A 20,755-nucleotide genomic window follows, 5' to 3' on the forward strand; every position below is an offset into this window, starting at 1 on the left:
CCTTCTTATGTTTGTGCATTGTTTCTATATGGAAAATTACATTTTTCTGAGAGTATATGTGTAAATATGCATCTGCTAGTGTTTTGGCAACTCTAAGTTACCTAAATTAGTTTTGATCAACACTGTCGGATTTTTAAACCCACCAACGTAATAAAAGCAAGTTTAAAAAAACACAAACAAACCCTACAGTACATTGTGTGCTCTGCTGTTCCAAGCCTCAGCTTCAAGACAAAAGGAGAGCAAGACTTTGTCATTCGCTAGCTGTTAATAATCAAGAGAAGATCTGCCAGACAAGCTCTTCGAGGGCTCTGTCTGTCTGGACCAGGTATATACTGCAATACACAAAGGGCTTTGCAGGGGGAGAAAAATGAGTGTTCATGGACAATGATGCAGCTTTCTTAATTAAGATTTTCATTACTGATACATACATTAAGTTCTGCAACTGCAAGAGCCAAAGCACTGTCATGTGCAGGTAGATGTCCCTGATTCCATCTTCAGGCAGTAAAGCTAAAACATATTAAATGTGCACCCAGCAAATGTTGTGGGAGCCAGGAGAGCTCCAGAAATATTTTTGTTGGAATGCAGAGAGGCCCCATTATAGGCAGATTTGTAATGCATCTAATAGGCAGGAGAAAAGCTCATATCAATAGACAGAGTGTGTGTGTGTGTGTGTGTGTGTGTGTGTGTGTAAGTGTGTGTGCGTGTGTGTGTGTGCGTGAGTGCACTCATGCACGTGTATGGAAGTGCTCTGAGGCCCTGGACCACAGACAAAGGTAACTGTAGCTGATCTAGAAGTAATCCCTATATAATAATATAATAGCTCAGGCCTTAAAAGGAACTTTGATCTTTTAAATTTGCCAATGCCGATTGTTGAGACAGGAAATAAAGGACTGATTTGGTAGCTTTTGGAAGATGGTAAGGACTCCTGCATACAGCCGGTCCTGACTCTGCCCCTCCTGGGTCACTCAGTCTATTTTCTCTGGATCTGCACGCTGGTCTGAAAGTCAATGCAGTCTGCCAAAGGGGTATACTGTTCCCATGAAATAATCCAACTGTGGTATGGAGAAATCTTTTTTTCTTAGACCAAGTTATTTTTACAAAAATACTTTTGCGAAGAAATGAGAGGAAACTAAAACCCTACACAATCCTAGAAATGGATTACTGTCTAGAGTGCATGTTTTTTATTCCATCTTATAAAGTCTAACTCATTTTAGGGTGGCTGGTGCAGTTAAGGTGCAGACATCTCTTGGTTGTTTTTCTGGTGCCTTTACTTGGATGCTTTCCTGTTTCCAAATCTGCATCCATATTGGGGGTTACCCATAGAGAGCTGCTGTCTCCTCCCTGAAGAACATCTCCATCTTTTGGTCACTACTTGAGCAGAGATGAGTGATGCTTAATGAAATATTACTTTATTACAACAGTAAAAAATTATGCATTCATTTCTTACTAGATGATATGCTCTGAATGTCCACCCCCCCCCCAATTCATATGTTGAAACTTAATTGGCCATGTGATAGTATTAAGAGGGGGAGTCTTTATGAGGTGATTAAATCATGAGAGCAGAGCGCTCATGAATGAATGGATTTGTGCCCTTATATAAAAGGTGTGAAGGAGCTGTCTCCCTCCCTTTTTCTCTTCCACCGTTTGCCATATGAAGATACAGCAAGAGGTGCCATATTGGAAGCAGAGAGGACTTCGCCAGACACCAAATTTGCAGGTGCCTCAATCTTGAACTTCCTAGTCTCCATAACTATGAAAAATAAGTTTCTGTTGTTTATAAATTACCCAGTCTCAGGTATTTTGCTATAGCAGCAAAAATGGACTAAGACATTAGGTACAAGCATTTATTTGACATTTAAATGTAATCTCTCATTTTCTAAGAAGGAATAAGCCAGAATCCAACATCAAAATCTTTCAAAAGGAATACTTCAAAGTGTTTTAGCTGTAGTTCTTTGTTGATTAAATAAAAAAAAAATCCAAATAATGGTGGTCAATGAGAGAGAGAGAGAGAGAGAGAGAGAGAGTGTGTGTATGTGTGTGTGTGTGTGTGTATGAATTCCTGCGCTAAGATTCAGATCTTTGAAACTGTTTTCTAGAATGTTATCCTACATGTCTAAAACTTTTTTTCTAAGTGTATCAGAGATTTGGGATGGAGTGGTAAACACATAGGTTGCTAGGAGGTGGCTCTGTACCCATTCTAGATGAGTAATGTTAATGACTGATGATAATATAATGATGAAGAAATTGGTGCTTTTTAAGTAAATAGATAGTGTACAGACACCCTGTCAACAGATAGTGCATGCTTACTGAGGCAGCTAAACAGTGTTAGGATTCTTCCTAACCTTTACTGAAAGGTACTGTTATAAAACTGGTAGAGGAGTATGTGAAAGCTACTGGTGAAGAACCAGTGTAGTGAAGATTATTCAAGCATGGTGGTGATGGATAAAAGCATAAAAAAAAAATCCCAGAAAATTATTTTGACTGAAGACTTTTCATTACTTTTCTTATGTGTCCTTGAATAGCTTATAAGGACTAGGCTGAGGGCTACTATTAAAAGATTTAGGTGTATCTTTCACTCATGTTCTTTCATGAGACACACAGTTCTCTCACTCAAAGTACAAGGTTAATTTTAAATTAGAGGTGAGAATTATTCTCTATGTATCAAAAAGCCTAGAAATTTACGAGGGATTAAAGGTAGAACCCATTTTAGCCTATCAAAGTGTGAGAGGTAAAGTGACCTGTTTAGATGAATATCTTGAAATGATTCTCTGGAGCATGCCTGATCTGTTCTCAATACCCACATATTAGAAGAAATGAAGAATAATATAGAGACTACAGAAAGAGACCATGTAAAAGAAGAACCCTGATAAAAGGAAAAAACTCTTAATTTTATCACTGCAAAGACTTCTTATACAAGATGCCTCTGCAAGTGTCCTAGTAGAATGACTCCTTAAACAAGTAGGTTGTGTGTATGTGGAAGATTATATATATATATATATATATATATATATATCATTTAAAATCTCCCTCAAACCCCAGCTTCTGAGTATAAACTATGTTACAGAAGCATGTGGATAATATGTGAAGTTTTCTAGGAGCATCATTAAGAAAGTGAGACATTTGGCACTCTGAGCCCTAGGTATACTGAGTCAGTGGCATGGTCTCCAAGGGCATTGCTGGCAGCACTAAAGCCTGGCGCATAACCATATGTGCACACCTCAAGAGGTGTTTTGACTGTTCAGGTAGAGAACAAGCCATTTCCTAGGCCTGGTTCCTACCATTCTCCTTAGCTTGTAGTTGGCCTGAAGGGACTTCCTAGACTCTAACATGTTTGCCTCTCTTTTGCTTCCTTTCTGGACACTGTCTAAGGATTTAAAACACATGTGACTTTCATGTCCACAATTTTCTGCCAAAGAGGGGGAAAATGCCCCAGAGCATATCATCCCTTACCATCTGCAAATGAACTTCTGTGGTCAAGGAATGCTCCAATTACCACCCAGAACAGCTTTGTACAACTCCCGACCCTCGGGAAGACTGGAGGAACTCACTCCCAGAACCCAGATGCTCCCTGTCCCAGCACACAGGGAAGACGCCCTGTCATCACAGTTTGCACTGCAGAGGCGGAGGTGATGCTGTTAGTGTGGCATTTCCAATTCTCTAGCGTCTTTCACTTTCCCTGAAGTTGCTGAAAAATATTCCATTTCATTAAGTGTGTAGTAATACACATGGGAATCAGAGAGTGGGGAAAGATGGAGGACGTTGATGACATGGCCTCTAGCACTTTATTTATGAGAACATCCAGAAATCTCTATCTACATCTGGTAGAAGAATAGTGTCAATCCTGCCCTGGAGACATGGATCAGGCAATGTTGCCAGTGTGTATTTTTCCCTTCCCAATGATTTACTGATTCTGGAGTCTAAGGCAGAGCACTGATGATAATTTTTACATTCATGTGAGTGAGCCTGGCCCTTTGAGGGCTGGTGATGCCAAATAAACATAAATGTATGTAACCAGGTGAATACTTACCACCCCCCAACCTAGAAATGTCATAGGTCTCTGGTGGTGCTTTGCTTCCCACAACACTCCCCTCTAGGGCGGTGAGGGTAGGTGTTGCCCTCAGAGCATAAGAAGCAGAGCTTGAGGTGGCCTTGGAGGACTTCAGGGAGCATTGCCTTTGCAGTAAGGAATGAGACTAAGCAAACAACCTTGTTAGACGGCTCATTTGTCTTTTCCAATTTTTTATTGTGTTATTCATCCTTTCATCATTGATTTATAGCTATTCTTAAAATATTAGGGATATATCACAAATATTTTTCCTAGTTTAAAAAATGATTTTCTACCATAGTAATTTTTATTTTCATGTAATAAAATTTAAAATATATGTTTTTTTTTAAAGTTTTCAGGCTTTGGTTTTATGCCTGGAAAATGCATCTCATACCTCCAGTATGAAAATATTCATGTATATGGCAAAAATTATCATTGAAAATTACAGAATTAGTGAGGATGCAGAGAAATGGGCAGTCTCTTTTTTTGTTGGTGAAGATATTAACCAATGCTAGAGGACAGTTTAGTAATGCATTTTACTTTCACAGTTCCACTACAATTCATTGACCCTAAGGAAATAATCATGTAAGTGTACAAACACGTGTACATATGCATGTGCATATAAAGATAGTTATTGTGGCATTGTTTAGCAAGAAGAAAGTTCCAAATTCCCAACTGTCCATCAATAAGTGATTGAGTCAATAAATTATGTATATACTGAAGTGCAATGTTGCTGTCAAAAGATAACGTAGATCTATATTTATTAACATAGTAAATGACTATTACAATGTTAAGTGAAAAGAGTAGAATACAAAACAGCAAGTAACTTTTCCTTTCAGTTTGGAAAGAGAAAGAAAAGAGAAAGATAAACAGGACTGTATGGAAATATAGTATTTCCTAAGTTATTAATAGTGATTATCTCTGGGCCGTGAGATTTCAAAGGAATTTAACCTTGCTCTTTATAAATACTATCAATGAAACAAATTCAAGCAAAACTAAATGTATACTTTTTAGAATTAAAAATTAGAACTTTTACTTTTGGGGGAAAAAGAGCTTACCTAAAACTTGCAATAAATACTTAAAAATTCCACTATGATTTTCATAGTCATTAGCAATTACTAACTAGTTCTCTTAGTAGGGTGACATCAATGTCTGCCTCAAGTTTCCTCCAATTTTGGCAATTTGAGACGTACATCATAGTTTTTCCCTTAAAGAATTTTAAAATACAAAATTTCAAGTAGTGAATATAACCCAAATATTTTTATCTAGGGCATGGTTAGGTAAATTCTGGGGGCTTTATGTGATAGGATATTATTCAGATGTTATAGTGATATTTATAAAGAGTTTTTAATTATACCAGGAAGTATTTATTATATAATATTGAATTAAAATGGGATACAACTGTATACATGCAATGTATGCTCAGGTATGTTAAAATCTAGAGAAGACACTAGAGGGTGATCTAAAAAATTATTAATAATAGTTGTTTCTGTGTAGTGGAATTATGGATGTTTTCCCCTTACTCTATACTTTCTAAATATTTCACAATAAGTGTGAATTATAGAATCATGAAAAAAGTAAATATTAAAAAAATAGCTGTTTTGCTCAACAGCTGCCAAATTTTACCCCAGATGTATCAGCAATTTAGCTTTTAGTCAAATGACCCTGACATCATTTCCTAAAGGGTATATCACAGAATGGAATGTGCCCAAATAAAGATAAGCCATCACGGCCACCACATCTTTCTAAGCTATCATTTTATAATGCTTAAAATAAATCTGAGTAAGGGATCTTTCTTGTATTGGAAGTTAGAAACTTCCACCTCCTTCAGACCCTCTCCATATCTTCTCTTGCATTACCAGCACCTGGAATTTATAATTAATCTATAGTACCCTGGTACGTTTCTAGGTCTGGAAGCTGTTTTTGGAGGCTGATGGTGTAGATCACCATTAGGGATGGAGGATTATTTATTCATTTTAAATGGGAGTTCCCTTGAATAACAAACAAGGATGAGCTGCTACATAAGATCTTGTGTAGTTAATATGCTTTCTTCCCCTTCTTATATTTATATTTATTTATTTTTTGATTTTTTGAGATGGAGTCTCACACTGTCACCTGAGTTGGTGTGCAGTGGCACGATCTCGGCTTGCTGCAATCTCTGCCTCCTGGGTTCAAGAGATTCTGCTGCCTCATCCTCCCAAGTAGCTAGGATTACAGGCACCCACCGCCATGCCCAGCTAATTTTTTGTATTTTTAGTAGAGATGGGGTTTCACTGTGTTGGCCAGGCTGGTCTCGAACTCTTGACCTCGTGATCTGCCTGCCTCGGCCTCCCAAAGTGTTGGGATTACAGGCATGAGCCCCCGTGACCGGCCTGCTTCCTTCCTCTTCTTTCCATCCCTGCCTTCTTTCTTCCCTTGTTCCCTCTCTCACCTGTCTACACTTCCTGTCTCCCTCCTTCTTAAATAAATAGCTTTTCTGTAGCGTTAGATGCCAGCTCTTCACATTTAGAGACAATTCACACTATACCAATACCACACTTCAAGTAGATGATCTAATTGTTTCTAAATCATCATATTTTAGCAAAAAGATAATGGGAGAAATCAAAGTTGTCTCTCACATATGTATGATGCATACTAGAGGCTTGGCAATAAGGCAGAGAGTAGATATTTTTTGAGAAAGTAAAAAACAAAACAAAACAAAAAACCAAAACACAAAAACAAACTGGGCATTGTGAGGACAGGGCAGAGGGAAGGAGCAGGCATAAGAAAGAAAAGGAATGACATGGGTCTCCTGGTCCTTGCAAAGGTTATTCAATTGCCTGTTCCTGGTGTTTTGGACCAGATGTCTGCCTACAAACAACCCTGGACTGTGAGCTATTTGAAGGCATAGATGGTGTCTTACTCACCTCTGTATTTTCTATACCAAACACAGTGCCTGATACAATATACTCAACAGATGCTTGGAGAATTTAACTAAGCCCTTTCACTGCTCTTTCTTACTGGCCTCAGCTAGAACCAAAACAAGAAGCTAAAACTCCTAATGCCACAAATGCTATCCTAATTCAAACCCTATCCTAACTCAAACTCATTTCTTCTGATTTTGCACCTTGGTCCCCAAACTGCTGGAGAAAATCTCATGACAGGGCAGATAGGTATCAACATCAACCCACCAGACTCATCTGCACCTTCCACACTGCCAAGGAGAGTCCTACTGTATTTCTCTGGCCAACTTGCTGTCCCATTTGTCTCAAGAACGATTTCAAATCTCTACTTTCCTTAAATCTCTTCCCTGCTTATTCTTAGCAGGACCTTACTCCTCAGTGCCCATCACTTGGGAAACCTCTTAACCTTTCAGTACCAAATCTACAAGTGGGCTTGCATCTGCTCCTTTGCTTTACTCCTCCTTTCTTACAAAAATAGAAGAGGTGTCCCTCCTTCTATCTCTCCACCTGTACTCAGGATTCCATCTCTCTGGCCTTATCAGTAACCTTATACTGCCAGTCATCCTATGCTCTTCTCTCTTCTGCACATTGGATCTCTCCTCTCTACTGTATTCTTCCCATGAAAATACAAAAAATACTAGTGTTTCCAAGCTTTTCAAACCTTCTTTTGACCTCACTGCCCCCCTCAAGATATTACACTAGCTCATTTTCCTTTCCTTCATAGCAAAACTGCTGAGTGGCCCACATTTGCTGTTTCTTCACCTGTCACTCTCTCCTCATCCCATTACAAACACGTTATTGTTCTGACCACTTCAACAAAACAGCTTTTGCTGAGGTCAACAATAAGCTCAAAATTAATATAAGCAACATGTATTTCTTAGTCTTTTTTTTTTTTTTTTTTTTTTTTTGAGACGGAGTCTCGCTCTGTCGCCCAGGCTGGAGTGCAGTGGTGCGATCTCGGCTCACTGCAGGCTCTGCCTCCCGGGTTCACGCCATTCTCCTGCCTCAGCCTCTCCGAGTAGCTGGGACTACAGGCGCCCGCCACCACGCCCGGCTAATTTTTTGTATTTGTTAGTCTTTAACCTACTTGATTGCTCAGTAGCACTTCACATCACTGCCCATTACCTTTGAGGCACTCCCTTGGCTTCTGTGCCTATGTTTTCTGATTTTCCTGCCACCTTCTTGGTGGCTCCTTCTGAGGGTATTTTATGGCCTCATTTTTTTCTACCAGTGGATTAAATATTAAGAGCTCTTCAAGTCTCGGTTTAGGCCTTCTTCTCAATCTAACCCTGTCCCTAGGCAATGTTATTCATGCCAACAGATTCATTTACCACTATATGTTGATTACCCTGAATTCGTATCTCCAGCCTTCATGTTACTTCTGAATTCCAGTTTTATGTATATAAATACCTGTACAATATGCTCACTATATATCTATCAAAAGTACCTCACACTCAACATCTCAAAAACAGAACTTACAAACTTCTCTCCACTCCAGTCCTCCTTTGGTGTTTCATGTAGCTGTGAATGGTATTATCCTTCATATCGTTTGATAAGCCCCAAACCAGGAGTCATTTTTGCCACTTCTCTCTTTTATTTCACATAACCAACCATGAAAAAGTCCAGGAGTATTTTACTTCTGAATTATCTCTCAGTTTCATCAATTTCCTCCTATTTCCACTGTCACTACTCTAGTCTGCCTCTTATGTGGTCTACTGGAATAGCTCCCTCACTAGTTTCCTCATATCCATTTTCGATCCTTCCAAATTATTTACCAAAGTTAAGCTACCTTGATATGTATTTTTAAATTTTTAATTTTAAGATAATTTTAGATTAACATGCAGTTGTAAGAGATAATACAGAGAGATTTGTTATTCTTTTTACCCAGTTTTGTCCAAATGGTAACATCTTATATAACTATAGTACAATATCACAATCAGGAAATTAACATTGGTGCAATCCATCTGCCTTACTCAGGTTTCACCAGTTTTATATGCACATGAGTATGTGGGTGTATATTTAGTTCTGAGCAATTTTATTACATGCATACACTCATGAATACTACCACAGTCAAGCTACAGGACAGTTCCATCACAAAAGATCCCTTGCGTTACCCTTTTATAGCAATGCTCACCTCCATTTCTACCCCAACTCCCTAACTTTGTCATCCATAAGTATGTTCTCAATCCTTACATATTTTTTTCATTTCAAGAGTGCTATAAAAATAAGAATCATAACAGTACATCATCTTGAGATTAGCTTTTTCACTCAACGTAATACCCTTGTGATTAAAACTAGTCATTGTATGTATCAATAATTTATTCTGTTTAGTGCTGAGAGGTATTCCATGGTATAGATATAACAGTTTGCTTAACCACTGACCCACTGAAGATAATTTGGGTTGTTTCCAGTTTTGGGCTATTACAAATAAAGCTGCTATGTACATTGGCATAACATAATGTACAGGTGTTGTACAGTTATGTTTCCATCTCTCTGGGATAAATGCCCCAAAGTTTACCCTTTTAAAAAACAACATTGATCATGCCACACTCCTTCTTAAGTTTGCTTCTCTACTGTCCTTAGGATAAACACAAAAATCCTTACCATGGCCTACCAAGGAGCTGGTATCATCAAGCCCTACGTATCTCTTCAACCTCAATCTGGGCTGCTAGTCACCTTTTTCTCTCTGTGCAGCTCCCTTCAGGGACTTCATCCATGCTGTTCCCTCTGTCTGGAATCCTCTTCCACCACCCATCCTTACTTTTTGTTTTTAACCTTCAGGTGTCATCTCAAATGTCACTATTTCAGAGAAGCCTCTCCTGAATTTCCAGACTCACTTAAATCCTCTTCTTTTATTTGCTCTTAGAGCACATGGTACTTTTATTATATAGTGGTAAGCACAATTTGTAATTACAAGTTATATTGTGAGACCATTTGCTTAGTATCTGTCTTACATTCCTCAGATTATAAGCTCCAGAAGGAGGGAGACTATGTTAATATTCCTTTATTATATATACCTTTAGCATTTAGTAGACACTCAACTTTGTGTCTAGTAAAATTTGGCTGAGGCTTTTAAGACATAGTCCTGGAATCAAATTCTATCTCTACCATTTATTAGATGTTCTTATAAATAAATCAAACATGTTAAATCTCAGTTTTCTGATCTGCACAATTAGGATTATAGTAGCATCTACTTAATAGGGTAGTTTTGAAGGTTAAATCAGATAGCCGTTAAAAGTATTTAGTCCAGTATCTAAAGCAAGGCAAGCACTCAATAGTTATTTTTTATTGTTGTTATTAGTTGAACAAGAAACTAGAGTTTTTGTATTTTTTTTCCTAACTAGGCTTTTGTCCATTATCTTCATTTCTTGCCTGTTCCCCCAGGTTCTGATTCATGTAACTTTTGAGACTCTGAAAAGGGGCCCTTAGTTTAGATCTTGGAAAACCAGTGGGACTACTGGTTCTTACCCCAGGTATATGCTCTCAGACCAGATGAGAGCCTTGTTTAGCCTCATGGCTCTGGTTCCCATTTTCATCTCACTCAGTACTTCCTCCTCTTGTTTTCCAGTCTATGGATGTCAGTGTGGGTAAGAATGCCTCTTCCCTACCCCTAGTTTCCAGATGTTTTCTAAACACTGCTTTCCTCTTGTCTCATTCCTTATACTTACCCATGGAGGCAAAGTATCCCGTTGGTGGGACAGCCCTTGGTCTATATTTCTCAGGTAGGTAGAACTGATCTATCCAAATTTGTAGGCACAGGAGTTTAGCCTCTTTGTCCTTCCGTTTCTACTGAGACTATCGGGAGGTGATGACCTGGAAAAGTGTTGCTCGTATGCAGATCCACATTTTCCCGTGAGAGGGCTTTTGAAAGGTTTGATTGAAGGGAAGAGAGTCAGCAAACCCATTTCCTCTTTACACTAAGCTATGCTCTTCAACCAACCTTTATAAAAATTTTGGTTCCCTAGCTATCAGTTCTTTTGTCTTATTTTTCAATAGGTTTAGAATTCGAGTGGGGAAAAGTGATGCTATTTATGGGCCCCCTCGAAGATTCCAACACTTTGGTATATGATTTTGCATGGAATATGATTCTGTTTCTCTTCATCTTTTTTACATTTTAGCCAGTTTTCAAGACTCAGCTGAATCAGTTTTACATGAAACTTTCTAGCCTGCAAGGCTCTTTCATGAATGAAACCCTATGGTACTTCCTGGACTGTATCATTCCTTTTGGAACTTATTTATTATCTTATGTGCATACACAACGCTCAACAATATAACTGCTTTTCCTAACTCAATTTTAAATTCCTTAAGAGCAAGAAAGGGTCATGTACTTATGCTACATTTATGCTTTAACTATCCAATAAACATTATTCTTTGTACATAGCATGTGCTTAATATCTTACAGCGCGAATGTGGGGGAGGGTGGCCTACTGACCAGGCTTTGATTTGAAGGCCCAAGGTACAGTGGAAATGGCTTAGTAGCTGGATGGTTCCTGAAGAGGTTGTGGCAGTGCAGTGGTGAAAGAAAGAAAAGGTTACTATGGGCATGTCCCTGAGGTGTGTATCAGTGCAAGTCTGTGTATACACACACACACACACACACACAATCTCTCTCTCTCTCTTACATATATATGTAAATAGAACTTAATTCTGTCTTGTGCTGTGTTTTCACCTTAGTAATATTTTACTTTATTTCTCTTATTAAAAATACATGGAACTCACCATCTGATAGGTAGAAAGGCTAAGAGAAATGCAACCAGAGGGAGGTAATATTCCTGGCTATGGTCGATTGGTGTTCAGAGTGTTTTGATTCTCTGAATGAGTCAAAAGATTGAAAAAAAAATAGCCACTCTTATCACTAGGAAAAGAAATCAGGAGGAAGGGTCCTGAAAACGGTGTCTGAGCAATAAAAGACAGTGAATATTTTAAAGATCAGAAAATTTAATTTATTCAACCTAAATGCATAAAAGTACAGGTGGGGACATTATTTATGCAGGTATATGCAAATCACTTTATAAAATAGGCAAAGCCCTTCTGCTTTTTATAAGTTGCCAAGGTGGTTCCTGATATTTTAAAAGCTATGCACCTTTAATGTAATTTCCTAAGAGTTGGAATCCCTCTGTCGAAATCATAGTCATTGTCAGAGCAAGTTTATTTTTTTTTTCCTATCCTCTGGGACATTTACAAGGATCTTATAACCATCACAAAAAGAGTGGTTTCCACAGAGATGTGACTGGAAAAATCCCTTGGAAATTGCTGAGGAGCAAGTCACAGTGTTCAAAGCAGAGAACATAGGCTTTGAAAACATGAACCCATCTGACCTCTTGAATTTAGTACAGTGAATTCCTGAGCTCTGAAACATGGGGCCCGGCTGTGCATGCCATATTGGTGCTATAAGACTGGCAGTAGGTTGGCTGTGGCATGGTCTATTTCAAACTCCTTCACAGTGCCCAGTGTTGCATGTTCCCAGATGACATTTGGTTGGCAGAAGCTGGGCTTCCAAAGCTGGCAGCCTGGAATGCAGCCCACTGTGTTTTGACAAACACATAATTGACCATCTGATCACCAGCCTACGTTCTGCACTCAGGTCACTGGGGGACCTGGGCTTTCAATAGGTCCCTACTCCTCGTCTTGTTCATCTTCCCAAACCTTTCTCCAGAAAGCAATATAGAGAAGGCTTAAACACACCCACGCATATCCTCCCATTTGCAAAAGAGAACATAGTACATGAAACATAAGCTGTTGAAAATTTCCTTTAAATTGTCCTGGCAGCCCAAAGTGAACAAGAGAAAGCACACTTATGGTGAACTCTAATTCAGAGAGAAGGAATGAATACACTGAATTGTTTCAACACCCGGCTGTGCATAAGTTGCAATTCAGTTCAATGGTTTGGAAATTTTGCTTAGAAAAAGGGAGCAATGAGAAAATGATAGGAAATTGGGGCATTGATTGACTTTAGGGGGGCATTATTTAGAAACTGTTTCATTTTCAGGTGAAAGAAGAGACAAGCAGGACACTGGGAATGTCTTCTCCTTAGCTGCCTGCTCCTCCCTCACACCCACTATGGGCAGTAGGAGGCACGCGGGCCTGGTGACCAGGGGGCAGTAGCTCAAAGTGAGGTTATATTCAAACTGAGGTCTTTGCTGAAGATCCCATAAGGATGTATTTTGGTCTGAAATTTGACTCCATACAATGTATCAGCCTTTCTCCTAGAAGGCAAAGATTATGCAATAGGCCAAGATATGCTGGAATTACACAAAGGTTAATGTCTATTTCAACACTACCAAATAGCCTCTCCCTCCATCCTACCCCTACTGCACAGTTCAGGCCTTTGGCTTTTACCTTTGACCTGGTCTCCCTATTCTGAGCCAGCCTCTCCACTTTCACCAAGTGCTCTTTCTAAAACATACATCTGCTTACAATTTTTCAAAGCCTCCTTGAGCCTGCAGGATCAAGTCCAAACTCCTCTGCATGGCATACAAGGTCCTCCGTATGGCAGGCAAGGTCCCCTGCCTGCTTTCCAGCCCAGTCTCATACTACTCTTTCAACCACCACGTTTCAACCACACTGAACTATTCACTCCTCTGAATCTCGTTGCTACTTAACAACTCCTGATTTTGTAAATGCTCTTACATTTTTCTTGATTATGATCCCCTTTTCTTTCTGCTCTTTCATATCTACCTGGTAAACTGCAATTTACTCTTCTGACTTTAAGACCCAGCCTGGTCACCTTACCACATGCAAGTGGGCACTCCTTCTTCATTCCTCTTACTATGTCTTGTATATACCTGCATTTCAGTGCCTATCATATGCTATAGTCTTTATTCACTTATTTATCTCCCCTATCAGACTGAGATTTCTAACAAAAGAAAGCATTTCTTATTTATCCCAGAGTTTCCAGAACCAAGCATAGTGACTAGCTTTTCATAAATGTTTGTTGAATGAAAACTAAATAAAGAGCTGTACATGATAATTAATCAAAACGAAGCCAAGTAGTAGTGTTAGCTTTTATAAGCATAGTAGGAGCCCATTAGCAATCTAATGAAGGCAGAAGATCCCAGCAGTAAGGCACTTTCTGATGGGTATGGCAGGGGCTGGTGACTGGCTGGGGTGACAGTAAGAGTGAGAGATAAATTCTGTGATGGAGGAAGGTCTTTTTAACAGAGAATGCCACTAAGGCTGTAAATTAACACCCTTTTCAAGACTTAATATTCAATACTGAAAGATATTGTCCTGAGAAGAAATCTAAATCTGAATTGTAGAGAGACCTAACTTATAAGAACCAGGTTTCCCAAATAAGGTTAAGTCTGTGCTACTTGCTTCAAGGTAGCATGGCAGATTATGGAGGTTCCTCTTTGTTTCTGCTAAACAGTAATGGAAGGGAAAATTCTTGGGGGAACATCTGAGAGCTCTTCCGTTCCTATTGAAATCCAGGTCAAATACAGATTGTGATACTGGACTAAATGCACTGCTAAGAGAAGATCGAACAAGCAGAATTCTGTACCTGTTTAGAGGAGGCCATTGAAGAGGCACTTGGAGTCAAAGCACTGGGGAGATAATGTTCTGATCTGTTCTCAAGGGACATTGGACATTTCTTTTCCTTTTGTTCAGCCTCTGGGGCACCACCCTGGAGCCATCAACCATCAACTGTGTCTATGGGGTACTTGAGGATAGTAGGAGTGTCATAAGCCCGGTCACCCTGCTGATATGAGGGCAGCTTCAAGATTTGGAACAAGCCAAGCAAACATGAAGCCTGGCCCAGGGATGGCACAAGGTCATGGGTATATGAACGGATTATCTGCTCATTATAGGTCACTCCCCCAGCCTTATGTGTGGTTAAAAAATAGGATATCTCTAGAAGCTATGCAACTGATGGTTGATGTAGCATAGAATCAGATTTGCATTTTCCTATGAGCCAGAGACAGCCTTTCAACTACAATTTATCTCAAAAGTCTCCCCCTTGATTCCTAATTGGTGACACAGGTCCCCTGTACTGCTTGTGTCTGAGGCTCGCCCTATAGCACTGACGTCACAATAGCTGAGCCGTGCGGGCAGGAGTGCACTGTGCTGACTCATCCCGGTGATGTGAGGATTAATGCCTTGTCTAACACGGAGCTATTATGTGAACTGTTTTTACACAAAAGAATGTAACAAAAATGATTTGCCAGTCAGAGGACTAGAAATATGCAGTGCTAGGTAACTGAGGGGAGGGCTGTGCAGATATAAAGTGGTAACCATAAGCATGCATATTGACATCCTCCAAAGCATTAACAGACCCACTCTATCGACACTGAAATAGAGAATAACAAGACTTGTCAGGGGCAGGTAGGACCCACCCCTGTTGTATAAATGCATTACACACAGCTCCAGTCTTTGGGGAGTTTAATCAATCTCCTTTCTCTGTCAAATAAACTGTCATGTTACACTTTAGCCTTAGCATCCTTTGGAGGATTCTGCCTCCCTAAATATATTTGCCACTATCTTCTAGGAAGATATATCTTCCTAGTTAGTGGAAGGCACGCATAAACAAAATAGCCATGGGAACCTCCATTCTGTGCAAATGATTATAATATAAGAAACACCTTGGAGTAAGGAGTCAGTGAAGCAAGATATAATGTTGTGAATAAGGAACAGAGCTCACCAGAGAGTAAGAAGCAGCCAGAGGATACCGATAATTATTTATCACATTAGGTGACTATCACTACCTGTAGGATCTTTTGGGTGGTGTCTCATAAGTGACTTTGATTATTTGGGTTCATTGGCCTAGAATCTCTTTCAAGCAGTTCAAAATAAAATTTATTTAAGCCAATTCAGTGCAGCCTGGTTTGAATTTTAAATAATTAACGTTCTCTTTCTTTCATATAAAATCAAGTGTTTTTTTTTTCCCCCAAATGCCTTTCCATCTTTTCTAAAAAAGAGTGGTACCTTTATAAACCTTCTGGCACACGTGAATCTGGGATTTCTTTTTTTTCCCCTGTAGACTTCATAATTTTGCACAAAAGTTTAGCCTATTTACTTTACAGTCTTGTACTTCTTAGTAAAGGGATATTATAAATTTTGTCAATAAATGAAAGCTCTGATCTAGAAGTTAAAATTAAAAACTATTGGACCTAGGGATGGGTACCTAACTGAAGAATACATAATTGCCCAATGATTGACAGAGGAGCAAAAGCCCAACTGTTGCTGGTATTTGGCTGAATAATGTAAGCTATACTTTAAAAGAGCAGTGACTTTTGCAAACAGCAGCTGCAGCCAAGTAAAGGGCAGCCTTTATAGAAGTACAGTATCGGTGGCACTAGTATTTTCTGCACCCTCATGGATAGCAACTTAGTATTACTATCAACAGCATAGACTCCAAACGCAAAAGAAACTAATACACACTACAGAAACACTAGAAACCACAACAAAGTCAGCTAGGAAATATGCCAGTGAAGACCACAATTTCTTAAATCCAACACTTTTTTTTTTAAAGGTAAAGAAATCACTTTTACTTACATAAAGAGAAGGGGCAGGTCACAGACTGATGGTCAAAGATCTGAAAATCGAAGAAAAAATAAGGAATTAAAAGCAAACCGATATATGATGCAAAACCGATATATAAAAGCAAAATGATATAGTGGGAAGAAAGAAAGCAAATCTAGGCATAGGTGGGACTGGTTGTTCCTAAAGGAGCCTATTTTGTCACTTCTAGCCTCAAAATAAAGGAGACCCAGCTTCATAAAAACTTTCTAAAGGTATGACCCCCTGCTATGATGACCAAGACAGTACTTCCCAGCACAAGGAGTGCAAAGACCTTTCTTTGTTAATTTCATTCTAATCTGTATCATATAGGATTTGGTAGAGCTATGTTACCATTTAACAGAATAGCCACTAGCCACATTTGTCTATTTAAATTTAAATTATTTAACATTTAATAAAAAGCTACACATTTAGTTCCTCAGTCTTGCCAGCTGCATTTCAAGTGCTCAATACCCACATGTGGCTGGTGACTGCCTTACTGGATAGCACAGATAGAAAACGTTTCTATTATTGTAGAAACTTCTATTGGGCAGCACTGACTAGAATAGGTAAAAGCTTTACTATATAGTACATGACCAATTTTAGCTAATTTTGACAAAGATGAGTCAAATCCTGATAAACTTTGTCTCTTTTAAGGTATATTTAGTATGTTTAATGTCCAGAAGTTCCTCTGAACAAATTCAATACATTCGTGTGTTGCTAAGAACTCAGTCCTAAGTTTGCCCTGGACTTGCCTTCTAAAACTGCCTCTACCCCCTTCTCACCAGCCTAGAATGTCCCCTCTATGGTGGAAAATAATCTGATAAAGTGATTTTAAACAAAGCTTCCCTCCCACCAAACACATCTCTGTTTGGTAATGAAAATTTCAGATGAAATGATGAAAATTTCAGATTTTGGAGGAGCTGACCCTAACAGTGTTCTTGTTCTATGTTTAAAATCTGATATTTCACTCTTTAAATTACAAGCCAGGCTGGGCGTGGTGGCTTATGCCTGTAAATCCCGGCACTTTGGGAGGCCAAGGCGGCTGGATCACTGGAGGTCAGGAGTTCGAGACCAGGCTGGCCAACATGATGGAACCCTGTTTCTACTAAAACTACAAAAATTAGCCAGGCATGGTGGCGGGCGCCTGTAATCCCAGCTACTTGGGAGGCCGAGGCAGGAGAATTGCTTGAACCTGGGAGGTGGAGGTTGCAGTGAGCCCAGATCATGCCACTGCACTCCAGCCTGGGTGACAAGAGCAAGACTCCGTCCAAAAAAAAAAAATCACACGCCAAAAAAAAAACTATTATAGGACTGGTCTGCCCATCACTGTGCCTTGTTTTTTTTCTTTTTTCTTTTTTTTTTTTGAGATAGACTCTCCCTCTGTCACCCAGGCTGGAGTGCAGTGGCATGATCTTGGCTCACTGCAACCTCTGCCTCCTGAGTTTAAGTGATTCTCCTGCTTCAGCACCCCGAGTAGCTGGGACTACAGGCGCGCACCACCACACCCAGCTAATTTTTGTATTTTTAGTAGAAATGGGGTCTGCCATATTGGCCAGGCTGGTCTCGAACTCCTGAACTCAGGTGATCCACCCACCTTGGCCTCCCAAAGTGCTGGAATTACAAGTGTGAGCCACCGTGCCCGGACCCATCAGTGTTTTGATAGCTTCTCTTAGAAGGATAAAACTGAAGTAGAAGGAGAGCCATGAGAAATTAATAAACCAAAAAAAGATACTGAGAAAACAAAGCAGGTCCCCCTACCTCTAGCCCACTAAAATATATCAAGAATTTAATACAGGCTGATTCAATCTTGCCTCTCTGACACCATGATTTTAACAACTTCACATAAGGCCTCCAGAAATACGCAAAACAAGCTTCACTAAAGGAAATCAAGTAGAAGGACCTGATTAAGTATCTTTGCACTGAAAAGGCTAAAGCAGAAAACCAGCAATTAAAGACATCGCCCTTCCTGGAAAGTTTCTGGGACAGTTGCACTATTGTAGAGATTTCTTCAAAGAAATGATTTCCCTTTGCGGTCAACGTGAAACCTCGCTCAAGTACATGCAGGTGTACTTGATGCAGGATGGTGACAAGACGAGTTAAGATGAAAATCTCCAGCCTGGATTATTATACATGCTAACACAAGAGAGGGTGGAGATCTCCAATGCTTTCAAATTGTTTCACAAAATTGATGAGTTTAATGAAAATTTTAAGCAAGATAATTAGCTTATGTATGATTCATTGAAAGCACATACAAATTTGAAATATATATATATATAAGACTGACTAGTCTTCAAAGATTTTAAAGCTCTAAGTTTTGCTATATTCTAGTCTTCTCTGCAAGCCAGGATATTAGATATTAGACTATGGCACAGGGGCGTATTTTCTTACCATTTTCCTCCCTCCCTCCCTCCTTTCCTACATTCCTCTCTCTATATCTCTCTTTCTTTCTTTCCCTCTCCCTTTTTTGAACTTGCTGTCTTTTCTAACCTTTGGGGAGAAGAAGAAAATATTATTAGCAATTTTCTATGAAATATGTTCAATGATCATTTTTCTGTTGTATGTTATAAACCCAATAACTCTCAATAATATGCTCTTTTAAAATTATACCTAGTGTTTATGTTCTTATATCTAAGCACATAACTTTTTTTCTAAATTTCAAGGTGCATTTATTCATAAAATTAGTTAAAATTAAATTTTTGATGTGATCAAAAGAGATCAGTGTAAGTTGTACCCAAATTGACTAACACATCCAATGTCTGGAATGAAAAACTATCTTTCCTGGATGTCAAATGACACACAGGCTGGCCGTCAATGACAGGAATCCAAAATGGAGAGAAAAATTACAGTGTGTATGTCATAGTCTAAAACAAATTAAAGCCAAGTTAAATGGAAGTTTTATTGGATATAATTGTTGTACTTATATGTTAATATAAAATGATAATATGATTCCAAACTTAATACTGTGGCTAAAAATTTAATCTCAGAGTTCTTACACAATTCATAAATGTTCATAGGCATCAAAAGACACCTACTTCTTGACTGAATTATAATCTGCTATGTAATTCTGAGAATATGTATTAATCTACATAGATTTATATTTTCTCAATTCAAATTGTTATTTCATTTATACATGCTCTTTCCACCTAAGTGATATTCACCTTATATGTCTATAAGTTGTTTTTATCCGAAATGCAAAGAATTATCTGTAATAGTTTCACAGAGGATTAAAAACATTTGCATTAAGCACACTTGGTTCAAAGCATAAATATATCTAGCAAAGAGTATAAAACTGTAAAGCCCAAGTAATTCAGGACATTAAAATATCAGGGTGGAAGGTGGGGGATGAGCAGAGAGAGGGGGATGATGAGGGGTGAAGTTTAATCTTCGTATTATAATTTCTGAGTGGAAATTATTATATAGTGTCAATCTCCAAGAATCAAAAATATTATTAATTGTAACTTTAAAGTCAATTTTAGTGTTGTTTACATAAAGTTCTACATCAGTGGTTTTCAACATTTTGAAGTGATACCGATCCCTATGAGAATCTCTTTCTCCAGAAAACTCCTCAAAAACACCAAGTTTCAAGGAACTCCTAGACTCCATGAAGGCCATTCATGAATCTCAGGTTAGGAACCGCTGGCCTAGGCAGAGAGGGGAGAAAACCCTCTTTCAATCCCATAGCTACTCACCTCTATAGACTTTTCATGAAACGCTATAAAGTAAAGCCAGCAGCAAAGAAAATGTATAAAAAAGAGTTCTAAGTGGGTAAGAGTATGTGGTTAGAACCACACAGGCTTCTTTGAAGGCCTGCCAGACTCCTACCTTCCTAGTCCTTTATAATTTCTTTTTTAAAAAAGTCTACAAAGCCTTAGCAACAATGGAGTAGAGGAGTACCGAGCAGAGAGATGATAATGATAATAAGAATCACGATTTACTGAGTCCTTCAGGTACCTTGAGAAATAAATCCTTCTCAAATTTGGATATGAGTATGCCCAGGAATGTGAGCAGTGTAACGGGAGTAGAAAAAGCCACAAAATAAATAATAAATACATGGCTGTCTTCCTGGAGGGTCAGTATTCCTTGTGGGCAAGTAATTTAAACTCTTATTTGCACACGTATTCATTTATCCAATAACTATTTCTTTGATGTTATACCAAAAAGAAAACAGATACTGTTCTTGTCCTCATGGAACTTCTGGTTGAGTGAAACAAATAAGAATATATTGAGGAGCTGAAAGCAAAATTTTTATATATATTTTTTGGGTGAAACC

The 20,755-nt window shown here is 38.8% G+C and overlaps 1 protein-coding gene across 19 annotated transcripts in view; it reads right to left on the reverse strand.

Moving 5' to 3' along the window:
* ZBTB20 (zinc finger and BTB domain containing 20) overlaps positions 1-20,755 on the reverse strand; it is an 833,136-nt gene that overhangs the window by 168,496 nt on the left and 643,885 nt on the right. For all 19 annotated transcript variants that reach the window (XM_063630087.1, XM_063630085.1, XM_063630084.1 and 16 more), the window contains one exon: positions 16,480-16,519. The gene's annotated coding sequence lies outside the window, so the exon portion shown is untranslated. The remainder of the gene's footprint in view (positions 1-16,479; positions 16,520-20,755) is intronic.

This window comes from Symphalangus syndactylus, chromosome 21, assembly GCF_028878055.3.
Source record: "Symphalangus syndactylus isolate Jambi chromosome 21, NHGRI_mSymSyn1-v2.1_pri, whole genome shotgun sequence".
NCBI lineage: Eukaryota > Metazoa > Chordata > Mammalia > Primates > Hylobatidae > Symphalangus > Symphalangus syndactylus.